General features: G+C 43.6%; 1 protein-coding gene across 1 annotated transcript in view; it reads right to left on the reverse strand.

The window, feature by feature from the left end:
- The window catches only part of LOC118377822 (complexin-2), a 70,287-nt gene extending 67,848 nt beyond the window's left edge, over nt 1-2,439 (reverse strand). The window contains exon 1 of the mRNA XM_052487486.1: nt 2,307-2,439. The gene's annotated coding sequence lies outside the window, so the exon portion shown is untranslated. The remainder of the gene's footprint in view (nt 1-2,306) is intronic.
- Nucleotides 2,440-15,186: the final 12,747 nt, after the last annotated feature.

Here is a 15,186-nt window from a genome sequence, read left to right on the forward strand (position 1 = left end):
GCTCTATCCATGAAGTTCTTAGGGACCATCAGCATACCATTTCACACAGATTAGAAGCTCTATCCATGAAGTTCTTAGGGACCATCAGCATACCATTTCAGATAGATTAGAAGCTCTATCCATGAAGTTCTTAGGGACCATCAGCATACCATTTCAGATAGATTAGAAGCTCTATCCATGAAGTTCTTAGGGACCATCGTCATACCATTTCAGATAGATTAGAAGCTCTATCCATGAAGTTCTTAGGGACCATCAGCATACCATTTCAGATAGATTAGAAGCTCTGTCCATGAAGTTCTTAGGGACCATCAGCATACCATTTCAGATAGATTAGAAGCTCTATCCATGAAGTTCTTAGGGACCATCAGCATACCATTTCAGATAGATTAGAAGCTCTATCCATGAAGTTCTTAGGGACCATCAGCATACCATTTCAGATAGATTAGAAGCTCTATCCATGAAGTTCTTAGGGACCATCAGCATACCATTTCAGATAGATTAGAATCATTATCACTTACCTGGTTTCATTTCAGCTCTAGAAGCTCTATTCAATTACAATCAGCTCCTCTGGTCAAAAGTAGTGCACTATATAGGGAATAAGGTGCCATTTGGCAAACACTATGTCTACTGGCTACGGAAATACAGATTGAGGCAATTCCTTTGAACCAGCATGGTAACATCCTCATCACAGGGACAATTTGTCCAGGTAATTGTAACAGTAGTTTTTTTTTTATTGTTTTCATTATTGCATTATAAACATCTCACAACATCTTGATTGAGGTTTATTTGTGTGGGAGATTGTATTAATAATTCATCAGTTTGAGTCCTCTGTGGTTCAGCAGCTCAGTCCCTGCCTGCAGCTAGGTCTCGTTTCTCACTCTCCCCCTCCATCTTTCTATCTCTCTCTCCCCCTCTCTTTTCTCTCTCTCTCTTTCTTTCTCTCCCCCCTCTCTCTTTCTCTCTCCCTCAACCCTCTCTCTCCTTCTCCCCTCTCTCACTCTCTCCCCTCTCTCACTCTCTCCTTCTCCCCTCTCTCACTCTCTCCCCCTCTATCTCCCCTGCTGACAGAATAGAACTCACACAGGAATCATCAAACTCTCCATCTCCACATCTGTCATCGTCAGCCCACTATTGACAAGACAATTAATTTCTTTCCAACTAGGTGACAGGCAAGCCTGTGTGGCATTTCCTCCTCAGCAGCTGCTGGAGGCTGTAGGCTAATATTACAGCTATACAATTGTCACAACATACACTGTAGGTGTTTTACTTGAACATTTTAGCATTGGATGCAAACAAAGCATTCCATATGACCTCACTGCATATTATGACATCTTTGTCCAAAAGGTTCTCGCACTTAACATGAATGAGGGTTGCATGAATGAACTGTAGGGTTGGCTGCCTCCAAGCTCTGATAGGCTACTGTACTTACATGGCTGGAGGATGTTGCTTTCAGCTATAAGCAACTGTCAAAAGTATTACCATTGGTAGGCTAATGGTGAAACACTGGCACTGACTGTAAATGTTGAACTCATCCTTTAGTTCTCAAAAACAAGGGTTAACATGGTCTAATTGGTGGACCAGTGTACTAGATGTTTCTGTAGTCTGTATAATTATGTTTACATTATCTCTCTCTCTCTCTCTCTCTCACACACACACACACACACACACACACACACACACACACACGTTGTGAGTGCATATAGCATGCATATATTGGCTAATCAATTTAGCATCACTTCAAATATTTAATGTGTCTATAACCTGAATGTGGCTCATTTCAACAGACTGGTCAACAGGCTGTACACCGTCAACAAAAACACCTTGGTCTACGCATACAGCATATAACATGCATGTACAACTTAAACAACACAATAGACATGTCAATATTTTGTTCAAACCAATCGCTCATCGAACAGAGCATCTCAATAGACTATCTAATGCTTGCACAACAACTGCCCATTCCGGGAAAAACATCAGCGTTACACACACGCATCTCTCCTTTCTCAACCGCGCTCAATAGCTTTGAGGAGGACAAAAATTCCCCCTCACCTACGGCGAGATTATGGTGTCAAAATAGGCAACAACCATGAGCACTCTTGTCTTCTTCCAACAACACCGTGCTGAAACTAACAGCTCAACACGCCTTGAAACCATCGCGTGCCCAACCCTTTCTCCATCTTCGACTTCTGTTCGCACTACCAGTAGCCCTAGCTGGTTTCAGTACCAGTCAAGTGGAAAGTCAAAACGTGTTCCAGCTATGGTAAATTGTTGTTGCTCAGAATGAATTGATCGGTAGTTTTACAAACCTTCGAGCGACTGGAGAAAGTCAGGCAGCGGCTCTCTCGGTCCTCAACCAACCAGTCTGTCTGTATCCTCCACGGTTAAATGCTCCAGTAGTATCGCACGCCCTCAGTCTACCCCCTCTCTCCTCTATTTTCCTCTCCCTACCGCCCCCTTCTCTATTCATACTACCACTTCAAGCTTCGCCAAAGAAAGATACTGAAAATATCACAACATACACGGTTCGCATTTTTGTATCCCCTAGAATAGTTCAAATCAACTTTATATAGTCCGGATGTAGTAGATTGACACCAAATGGTTATTTCTGGTAATGTATATTACTTATTGTAAAATACTTTTCATGGATAAAGATGGTCTACAATGTGCTGTTATATTGTTATTTAGAACCCATTATGCTTTTTGGCAGACTTCAGTAGAGAACTTAAAGGCCTACAGAACAGGCAGACTTGAGTAGAGAACGTATAGGCCTACAGAACAGGCAGACTTCAGTAGAGAACTTAAAGGCCCACAGAAAACAAATGACAATAGACTACAGAGTGACAACAAAGAGGTATTAAGAGATATTCAATATAATTAATTATTGATTTCGGTGACACATAGATACATGCATTAAATTGATATTGTAGATGCCAAGGGTAGGAGCACTGATCAGATTGAAGCCAATGGTACTGTAGGAGCACTGATCAGATTGAAGCCAATGGTACTTTTTTTTTATTTATTTTTTTATTTTATTTCACCTTTATTTAACCAGGTAGGCTAGTTGAGAACAAGTTCTCATTTGCAACTGCGACCTGGCCAAGATAAAGCATAGCAGTGTGAACAGACAACACAGAGTTACACATGGAGTAAACAATACAGTACAGGAGTACTGTAGGAGCACTGATCAGATTGAAGCCAATGGTACTGTAGGAGCACTGATCAGATTGAAGCCAATGGTACTGTAGGAGCACTGATCAGATTGAAGCCAATGGTACTGTAGGAGCACTGATCAGATTGAAGCCAATGATACTGTAGGAGCACTGATCATATTGAAGCCAATGGTACTGTAGGAGCACTGATCAGATTGAAGCCAATGATACTGTAGGAGCACTAATCAGATTGAAGCCAATGGTACTGTAGGAGCACTGATCAGATTGATGCCAATGGTACTATAGGAGCACTGATCAGATTGAAGCCAAGGGATTTGGGAGCACTGATCAGATTGAAGCCAAAGGATTTGGGAGCACTGATCAGATTGAAGCCAATGGTACTGTAGGAGCACTGATCAGATTGATGCCAATGGTACTATAGGAGCACTGATCAGATTGAAGCCAAGGGATTTGGGAGCACTGATCAGATTGAAGCCAAAGGATTTGGGAGCACTGATCAGATTGAAGCCAATGCTACTGTAGGAGCACTGATGTTGCACTAAAACCAGGAGGATGAGAAAAGAGAGAGATGGGGGAAAAGCAGGCGCTGATAGGGAAAAAACCCACTGGTTGACTTGAACAAACAAGACGAACTGGCAACAGACAGACAGAGAACACAGGTATAAATACACAGGGGGTGATGGGGACGATGAGTGACACCTGGAGAGGGGTGGAGACAATCACGAAGACAGGTGAAACAGATCAGGGTGTGACAGTGTGTAACCAAGCCCCTGTTGTGAGGCTGCAGGGCGTGTGTAACCAAGGAATCCATTGTCCGTCTGTTATTGCAGAACTCCTACATCAAGCCCATAGCAGGTGTTCTGCTGAGGTAATACAACACTCACATACAACAAGAGAGAACATTAGTGGGGGAGATTAAACACGTCAAACACACATAGACATGAGATTTCCTATTTCACATGATGTGTTGTATCCCAGTCTGGGAGGTCTCCTATTTCACATGATGGGTTGTATCTCAGTCTGGGAGGTCTCCTAATTCACATGATGTGTTGTATCTCAGTCTGGGAGGTCTCCTAATTCACATGATGTGTTGTATCTCAGTCTGGGAGGTCTCCTATTTCACATGATGTGTTGTATCTCAGTCTGGGAGGTCTCCTATTTCACATGATGTGTTGTATCCCAGTCTGGGAGGTCTCCTATTTCACATGATGTGTTGTATCCCAGTCTGGGAGGTCTCCTATTTCACATGATGTGTTGTATCCCAGTCTGGGAGGTCTCCTATTTCACATGATGTGTTGTATCTCAGTCTGGGAGGTCTCCTATTTCACATGATGTGTTGTATCTCAGTCTGGGAGGTCTCCTAATTCACATGATGTGTTGTATCTCAGTCTGGGAGGTCTCCTAATTCACATGATGTGTTGTATCTCAGTCTGGGAGGTCTCCTAATTCACATGATGTGTTGTATCCCAGTCTGGGAGGTCTCCTATTTCACATGATGTGTTGTATCTCAGTCTGGGAGGTCTCCTATTTCACATGATGTGTTGTATCCCAGTCTGGGAGGTCTCCTATTTCACATGATGTGTTGTATCCCAGTCTGGGAGGTCTCCTATTTCACATGATGTGTTGTATCTCAGTCTGGGAGGTCTCCTATTTCACATGATGTGTTGTATCTCAGTCTGGGAGGTCTCCTATTTCACATGATGTGTTGTATCCCAGTCTGGGAGGTCTATCTGCTCACAATGAAATGTACTTGTATCTCAGTCTGGGATATACTTTTTCAATTTATGATTTTTATATCCAAGACAGTCTGACCAAAAGTGGATTCCAGCTTTTTACTTTGAACATGATGTGTTGTTCTCAAAAGTCTGGGAGTTACCTACCTCACATGACCTTTTTGTATCCCAGTCTGGGAGAACCTATATCAATCTTAATCAATATGATATTAACATATCCCAATCTGGGAATGTGTCTCCTATTTAACCTGATGTCTGTTGTATCTCAGTCTGGGGGTAATTTCACATTATGTGTTTATCCCAGTCTTTGGGGTTATCCATTTCCAAATATCTGATAATATCTTCTTGGGATGTATTCCAGCAGGACAGAATATTCTAATTTCCCATGATGTGTTGTATCTAGTAATATTTTAATTAATTACCTAAATTTCAATCAAAGTTATGGATTTTATCTCAGTCTGGGGGTCTCCCTTTATTTTCATGATGTTTTGTATCTAGTCTAGTATGGTCTCCGTGATTTGGGCATCTATGTTTGTTTTTCTAGTTTTGGGGGTCTCTATTTTCGGCATGATGTGTTGTATCTCAATCTGGGCAGGTGTCATTAGTTGTCTCTGATTGAGTATCTCAGTCTGGGGGTTCCTGTTGTTTGTGTGATTGTTCCTGTCTCTGTGGGGATCTGTTTTGAGTTTTCACATGATCTGTTTTTCTCAGTTTGGGAGGTCTACCTAACGTTCAAAAAGTACATGATGTGTTGTATCCTCTGTCTGGGAGGCCTCTCCTCTTCGGAAGATGAGGTTGTATCTCAGTCAGAATCACCCACACAAAATCGGACCAAGCGGCGTGGTAATTCACATGATGTGCAGTATCATCAGTCTGGGAGGCCACCATCACAGGACTCCTGGATGGGAGGTATCTGAACGGAGAGGGACCCTGGGCAGGGCTGGGGAAAATCCTAGCCCCAAATGAGAGCTGGAGGCAGTCTGGGAGGTCTCCAATTCAGGAGCCAGATGGCAGTATCGACAGTCTGGGAGGCAGCCCCTAATTTTTTTTTTGGGGGGCACATGATGTGTGGTATCTAAGTCAGGGAGCAGACCTGAGCTCACATCCTGTGTTATGATCAGCGCATTACTGGGAGGCACCGTGTTATGCGGTTACGCATGATGTGTTGTATCCCAGTCTGGGAGCCCCTAAAGTGCACATGATGTGGGCATCCCAGCCAGGGAGGTGCCTGCTTCACATTATGTGCCGTATCTCAGTCTTGGAGGTCTCCTGCGCCGGCTCTGATGTGCTGTGTCTCAGTCTGGGAGGGTGCAGTGCGTTCTGCCTGATGTGTTGTATCTCAGTCTGGGAGTGGAGCCTAATTCACAGAGGTGTTGTATCTCAGATCTCCCGTGAGGTCAGCCCGGTTCAACCTGTGCCTGTATCTCAGTCTGGGAGGTCAGCCTGGGGAAGTGGTGCCATGATGTTGTTGTATCTCAGTCTGGGAGGCTCCTCGTAACACATCCTGATGGTCTCCCCAGCCTGGTGGTTCCAGTCTGGGAGCCCCTACGCACCATGCTGTTGTATCTCAGTCTGCAGGTGCTCCCGCCTTTCACGATGTGTTGTATCTGTCTGGGAGGTCTCCTATTTCCATGATGTGTTGTATCTCCAGTCTGGCTGTCTCCTGTCTTCACTGATGTGCTCCCGTATCGCCGCTGATGGAGCGTCCCGCCTGTCCGGCGCCGCTTCACATTATGTGTTGTATCTCAGTCTGGGAGGTCTCGTGCCGATGTGTTGTATAGGGGGGCCCCTAAGATGTAAATATCTGCTCACTTTGAATCTAGAAATGTACTTGAATTAAATGAATTCCATTAAAGGGATATACTTTTTTACAATTTACGGACATAATTTTATATAAGTACCAAGACATAATGTTGACCAAAAGTGGATTCCAGCTTTTTACTATTGAACTCATAATGAACGTCTTCTCAAAAGCCCTCTGGAGTTACCACTACCTCCCACTCGGTTACCTTTTTCTGTAATGACTTGAAGAACCTATATCAATCTTAATCAATATGATATTAACATATTGTAATAAATAATGCAGTGGTTAATGTGAGTTGGGTGGGCAGTCTATGTTTGTTTTTCTAGGTTTTGGGAATTTCTGATGTTTGCTGAGAAATTCTCAATCAGAGGCAATGTCATTAGTTGTCTCTGATTGAGAATCATCTTTGCCAAGTTATCCAGTGCAATCCAAATATCTGATAATATCTTCTTGAGATGTATTCCAGCAGGACAGAATATTCTAATTTAGTAATATTTTAATTAATTACACACAGAGCAAATTTAAATCAAAGTATTAATGGATTTTAGTGCGGAGAGAGAGAGAGAACGAGCGAGACAGAGAGAGAAACTGAAGAGGTAAAAATAATTGCGGACATTTCCAGAGCCTGAAGAAAAGTTCCTTCCTTCCCACTGAAGACACTGGACTCATCCCAAATGGGACAATTTTCCCATAATGCTCTAGTCAAAAGTAGTGCACTATATAAGGAATAGGGTGCCATTTGGGATGTACACACTATCACCGCAGGAGGGGACAGGGGACAGTACAGTGGACTGCAGCAGATCTAATGTGGAGGAGAATATTACAAGCAGCCCAGACCCTCTGTTACATGTCACAACAGCATCTTGATGTAATTACATTAGTCCATCACAGTGCCTTTAAATAGCAAAAATATTCTGCTCCAAAAAGGATAAATATGTGATTTGGACGCGTCAGTGTACAGAGTGTGGATTTGTTTTTTGTTGTTGTTTTGACAGTTGAAACTACAGCATGTTTGGGGCCCAACAGTTGTTGTTTTGACAGGTGAACCTACAGCATGTTTGGGGCCCAACAGTTGTTGTTTTGACAGGTGAACCTACAGCATGTTTGGGGCCCAACAGTTGTTGTTTTGACAGTTGAAACTACAGCATGTTTGGGGCCCAACAGTTGTTGTTTTGGTAGTTGAAACTACAGTATGTTTGGGGCCCAACAGTTGTAGTTTTGACAGTTGAAACTACAGCATGTTTGGGGCCCAACAGTTGTTGTTTTGACAGTTGAAACTACAGTATGTTTGGGGCCCAACAGTTGTTGTTTTGACAGCACAATATGTTTGGGGTCCACCAACAGTTGTTGTTTTGACAGTTGAAACTGCAGTATGTTTGGGGCCCAACAGTTTTTGACAGTTGAAACTACAGTATTTTGGTTGTAGTTTTGAAACTACAGTATGTTTGGGGCCCAACAGTTGTTGTTTTGACAGTTGAAACTACAGCATGTTTGGGGTCCACTGGCCCAACAGTTGTTGTTTTGACAGTTGAAACTACAGTATGTTTGGGGTCCACTGGCCCAACAGTTGTTGTTTTGACAGTTGAAACTACAATATGTTTGGGGTCCACTAGCCCAACAGTTGTTGTTTTGACAGTTGAAACTACAGCATGTTTGGGGTCCAACAGTTGTTGTTTTGACAGTTGAAACTACAGCATGTTTGGGGTCCACTGGCCCAACAGTTGTTGTTTTGACAGTTGAAACTACAGTATGTTTGGGGTCCACTGGCCCAACAGTTGTTGTTTTGACAGTTGAAACTACAGTTGTTTGACTGGCCCAGTTGAAGTTGAAACTACAGCATGTTTGGGGCCCATTGTTTGGGGCATCCACTGGTTTTGACAGTTGAAACTACAATGTTTGGGGCCCAGTTGTTTTTTGACAGTTGAAACTACAGCATGTTTGGGGTCCACTGGCCCAACAGTTGTTGTTTTGACAGTTGAAACTACAGTATGTTTGGGGCCCAACAGTTGTTGTTTTGACAGTTGAAACTACAGTATGTTTGGGGCCCAACAGTTGTTGTTTTGACAGTTGAAACTACAGTATGTTTGGGGCCCAACAGTTGTTGTTTTGACAGTTGAAACTACAGTATGTTTGGGGCCCAACAGTTGTTGTTTTGACAGTTGAAACTACAGTATGTTTGGGGCCCAACAGTTGTTGTTTTTGACAGTTGAAACTACAGCATGTTTGGGGCCCAACAGTTGTTTTGACAGTTGAAACTACAGCATGTTTGGGGTCCACTGGCCCAACAGTTGTTTTGACAGTTGAAACTACAGTATGTTTGGGGCCCAACAGGTGTTGTTTTGACAGTTGAAACTGCAGTATGTTTGGGGTCCACTGGCCCAACAGTTGTAGTTTTGACAGTTGAAACTACAGCATGTTTGGGGCCCAACAGTTGTTTTGACAGTTGAAACTACAGCATGTTTGGGGCCCAACAGTTGTTGTTTTGACAGTTGAAACTACAGTATGTTTGGGGTCCACTGGTCCAACACTATTTGTTAACTCTATCATGTTGGAGATACACAACACGGTTGTGAGTTTGGGCTGTAATTGAAATGCGAAGCAAAAACCGCCCATCAACAATCGTATTTTATCATGAACATCAACACTATGCAATAGCAGCAGTCCCCGCCAGAGCCCATTTATGTGCGTCTTCATAAATACATTTTTCAAGATCAATTAAAAAAAGTTTAAACCGTATTTGTTGAAAGTCTTCCACGGGGTGTAATTAAACAGTGTTGTGTTGTTTAGCTGTGGGAGCCCCTGGTCCCGTGATAGATGTACTGCCTTACTCAATACAATACACCATCTGGTTGGCCCTGACTGAACCTCCCTCTCTCCTCCCAATAAAAACATCCATGAAGTCCTCTACACTCTACACTCCTCTATCTCTACACTCTAACCACTAGGCTACCCTGCCGCCTCTACACTCTAACCACTAGGCTACCCTGCCACCTCTACACTCTAACCACTAGGCTACCCTGCCGCCTCTACACTCTAACCACTAGGCTACCCTGCCACCTCTACACTCTAACCACTAGGCTACCCTGCCACCTCTACACTCTAACCACTAGGCTACCCTGCCGGGTAAAGGGCCCATGGCTTAGAATAGACTTGCATAATGTGGTGTTGACGGACTTCCTTGGTGGGAGGCTAATGGCTGAGACATAACTTTATTGATACATTATACAGAATGGTTCAAATTAAGTACTTTATTTTATTATTATTATTATTATTATTATACTACAGTTTACAATCAGGTGGGCCCCATCACAAAAAGATCCTCTTGTAATAAAATACAAATACAATTAATGTTTTATTGTTCCAAAACCCGGATAGGTGCAGTGAAATGTGTTGTTTTACAGGGTCAGCTATAGTAATACGGCACCCCTGGAGCAAATTAGGGTTAAGTGACTTGCTCAAGGGCACAGCGATAGATTTTTCACTCTGTCAGCTCGGGTACCGCAGAGAGGTAACAATGTTGCAGAATTCAGGTCATCAACAACTAATAAACGGGCAGAAGAGCATGTCAGTTCTCTCCTGCTTTGTGCAAGCTGTGTGTTTGTGACATCTCCTGCTTTGTGCTAGCTGTGTGTTTGTGACATCTCCTGCTTTGTGCTAGCTGTGTGTTTGTGACATCTCCTGCTTTGTGCTAGCTGTGTGTTTGTGACATTTCCTGCTTTGTGCTAGCTGTGTGTTTGTGACATTTCCTGCTTTGTGCTAGCTGTGTGTTTGTGACATTTCCTGCTTTGTGCTAGCTGTGTGTTTGTGACATTTCCTGCTTTGTGCTAGCTGTGTGTTTGTGACATTTCCTGCTTTGTGCTAGCTGTGTGTTTGTGACATTTCCTGCTTTGTGCTAGCTGTGTGTTTGTGACATCTCCTGCTTTGTGCTAGCTGTGTGTTTGTGACATCTCCTGCTTTGTGCTAGCTGTGTGTTTGTCACATTTTCGGCTTTCTGCTAGCTGTGTGTTTGTTACACGTGCACACTGTGAGGCCCGTGTGGGTGTAGTGGAGGATAGAGGACAATGGGTGTACTGTACTGGAGCAGCAGAGATACAGGCTTATATCAGGTCACAGTAGTTAGTAGATCCATCCATCTACAGGGTTTGTGCAGCTGTCACAGTGTTTGATCCATCCATCTACAGGCTTATATCAGGTCACAGTAGTTGTGATCCATTTGGCTTATACAGGTCACACTGTGAGTAGATCCATCCATCTACAGGGTGTAGTGGAGGTCATAGTTAGGACAATCTACAGGCTTATATCAGTCACAGGAGCAGCAGATCCATCCATCTACAGGCTTATATCAGGTCACAGTAGTTAGTAGATCCATCCATCTACAGGCTTATATCAGGTCACAGTAGTTAGTAGATCCATCCATCTACAGGGTTATATCAGGTCACAGTAGTTAGTAGATCCATCCATCTACAGGCTTATATCAGGTCACAGTAGTTAGTAGATCCATCCATCTACAGGGTTATATCAGGTCACAGTAGTTAGTAGATCCATCCATCTACAGGCTTATATCAGGTCACAGTAGTTAGTAGATCCATCCATCTACAGGCTTATATCAGGTCACAGTAGTTAGTAGATCCATCCATCTACAGGGTTATATAGGGTCACAGTAGTTAGTAGATCCATCTATCTACAGGCTTATATCAGGTCACAGTAGTTAGTAGATCCATCCATCTACAGGCTTATATCAGGTCACAGTAGTTAGTAGATCCATCCATTTACAGGGTTATATAGGGTCACAGTGGTTAATAGATCCATCCATCTACAGGGTTATATCAGGTCACAGTAGTTAGTAGATCCATCCATTTACAGGGTTATATCAGGTCACAGTAGTTAGTAGATCCATCCATCTACAGGCTTATATCAGGTCACAGTAGTTAGTAGATCCATCCATCTACAGGGTTATATCAGGTCACAGTAGTTAGTAGATCCATCCATCTACAGGCTTATATCAGGTCACAGTAGTTAGTAGATCCATCCATCTACAGGCTTATATCAGGTCACAGTAGTTAGTAGATCCATCCATCTACAGGGTTATATAGGGTCACAGTGGTTAATAGATCCATCCATCTACAGGGTTATATCAGGTCACAGTCGTTAATAGATCCATCCATCTACAGGGTTATATCAGGTCACAGTAGTTAGTAGATCCATCCATCTACAGCTGTATTTCCTCCAGAGATAGAACCTAATATAGATGTTTAAATATTTGATGTATTCAGACAAGCTGTTGAAACTAAGGAGGAGTCTGAAATAGCACCCTATTCCATATATAGTGATTTTGGTCTAAAGTAGTGCACTATGTAGGGAATAGGGTTCCATAGGGTGGTCAAAAAGTAGTGCACTATGTAGGGAATAGGGTTCCATAGGGCTGGTCAAAAAGTAGTGCACTATGTAGGGAGTAGGGTTCCATAGGGCTGGTCAAAAAGTAGTGCACTATGTAGGGAATAGGGTTCCATAGGGCTGGTCAAAAAGTAGTGCACTATTTAGGGAATAGGGTTCCATTTCAGAAACAGACTAAAAGCTTGGTCTTGGTCTCTGGTAGCCTTAATACAGTGGGTTGATGGGTCAGTACCTGCAGGACTGCAGCAAATGTTAATGACAGTGGAGGAGGGCTGGTGACACACACACACACACACACACACACACACACACGCACAGACGCACAGACACACAGAGACACAGCACACACGACACAGACACACAGACACACAGACACACAGACACACACACACACACACACACACACACACACACACACACACACACACACACACACACACACACACACACACACACACACACACACACACACGCACACACACACACACAGACACACAATGGAGGACGGATGGCGGCCCAGGCTGGCACCATCTCTCTGTCTAGACCAGTCATCATGGATTCTGTTGACACACGGCTGACAAAATTAATCTTTCACCATTTCATTCCCATTTTATTGCCTATCGTTTTGTTTTACTACTGTCCTCTCTTGAGTCTTTGTCCAGTTCACAGCGTTACCGTTGTAACCATAACTACAGCTGTTTGGCGTTGTAGTAACTGAACCCACGGAGATCTTATATTACTCTGATGTTTTATCAGATGACTCTTCTTTCAGGACCTACACCTGGCTGTCAGGGAAACGTTATCATCACAATGTATATCTAGACAATTCATTGTCTATTTTCTAAAGCAACACAAATACAACATGGTAGCTTTACACATTAAAAATCATTAGATCAAATAGGGTGTTTCCCAAACGATGGGTAGAACAGTGTTTTTTTTTGTCTATATATTTTTTTACAGTCGGATAAACACTCCAAACAGCTTGGAGGCGTCCACATGGTCCTAAAGCACACCGTTGCCTCTTTTTGTATCACATTCCAATGACATAACCGTGTGTGTGTGTGGGGGGGGGGGGTGCAACGTTCACCTGTCCTCAGTGAAAGTTGCGCCCCTGCTTTCCACTACTGAGCCAAACTGAGTTGAGCCCATCTGTACAGCCTGGTCACACATCCATCATAATTGCTGGAACTGTGCTGGAAAGGACAATGTAACCTGAGGAAAGGACAATGTAACCTGGTTGTTATGTAACTTGGTTGTTATGTCATATTATAGAAAAGTTAGTGGTCAAACAGTAACACATCCTGAAAGACATCGGTGCTGTGGGCTAATAAAGTAACATTGAAAAGGACAGAAAGGCCTCCTGATTAGCACCCAATAACCACCTTTATTGGCAAACCTGCGTTTCCGTCCAACCAGGGTCACTCTCTCTCCCTCTCTCTCTCTCTCTCTCTCTCTCTCTCTCTCTCTCTGTCTCCCTCTCTCTCTCTCTCTCTCTCTGTCTCTCTCTCTCTCTCCTCTCTCTCCCTCTCTCTCTCTCTCTACCTTTCTCTCTCCCTCTCTCTCTCTCGCTCTCTCTCTCTCTACCTCTCTCTCTCTACCTCTCTCTACCTCTCTCTCTCTCTCTCTCTACCTCTCTCTCTCGAAGATCCGTGTTGAGGTGATGGGTTAAGTTGGCAGAGGGCAGACTGGTACTAGGCCATTCATTCAGATGCACTGGGCTAGAGCCAACAACACCACACAGGGGCTCTCTGCAAACATTACTAGCGATCAAATTATTGCTTCCTCCATCGCCGTTTCCACAATTCCTGTCAAATCTTATTGGATGAGGTCATGTGTGAAAAACATTTTTTTTTTTTAATAGGAAGTCTGAAAAAACACACTATATATACAACAGTATGTGGGCACCCCTTCAAATGAGTGGATTTGGCTATTTCAGCTACACCCGTTGCTGACAGGTGTATAAAATTGGGCACCCAGCCATGCAATCTCCATAGACAAACATTGGCAGGAGAATGGCCTTACTGAAGAGCTTAGTGACTTTCAATGTGGCACCGTCATAGGATGCCACCTTTCCAACAAGTCAGTTCGTCAAATTTCTGCCATGCTAGAGCTGCCCCGGTCAACTGTAAGTGCTGCTATTGCGAAGTGGAAACGTCTAAACAGCAACAACCGTTAAGTTGTGAAGTGGTAGGCCACAAAACCTCACGGAACGGAACCGCCAAGCATGTAGCTCGTAAAAATCATCTGTCCTCGGTTGCAACACTCACTACAGAGTTCCAAACTGCTTCTGGAAGCAAAGTCGGCACAATAACTGTTGTTCGGGAGCTTCATGAAATGGGTTTCCGTGGCAGAGCAACCGCACACAAGCCCAAGATCACCATGCGCTATAACAAGCGTCGGCTGGAGGTGTGTAAAGCTCGCCACCTTTGAACTCTGGAGCAGTGGAAAAGCGTTCTCTGGAGTGATGAATCAAGCTTCACCATCTGGCAGTACAATGGACAAATCTGGGTTAGGTGGATGCCAGGAGAACACTACCTGCCTGAATGCATAGTGCCAACGGTAAAGTTTGGTGGAGGAAGAATAATGGTTCGGGCTAGGCCCCTTAGTTCCAGTTAAATCTTAATGCTACAGCATACAATGGCATTCTAGACAATTCTGTGCTTCCAACTTTGTGGCAACAGTTTGAGGAATTGACTGGCCTTCACAAAGCCCTGACCTCAACCCCATCGAACACCTTTGGGATGAATTGGATCGCCGACTGTGAGCCACGCAACTCCATATGGGGGGGGGGCGCAACTCCATATGAATGCCCCTTGACTTTGGAATGAGATGTTCAACAAGCAGGTGTCCACATACTTTTGGTCATGCAGTGTATATAGAGAGCAATATTTCATATAATTATTGTCCTCTAGGACATTGGTTTTCAAACCTCTCTTCAAGGACCACCAGACATTTCACAATTTAGTTGTAGCCCTGTGCTACCTCTGTTTAACCTAATCAAGGGCTTGGTATTTATTCAGTTGTATCAGGGGTACTAACTCTAGAATAGTGTAAATATATGGACTGGCTGGGGGTCCCAGAGGTT

This window comes from Oncorhynchus keta, chromosome 30 (genome assembly GCF_023373465.1).
Source record: "Oncorhynchus keta strain PuntledgeMale-10-30-2019 chromosome 30, Oket_V2, whole genome shotgun sequence".
NCBI lineage: Eukaryota > Metazoa > Chordata > Actinopteri > Salmoniformes > Salmonidae > Oncorhynchus > Oncorhynchus keta.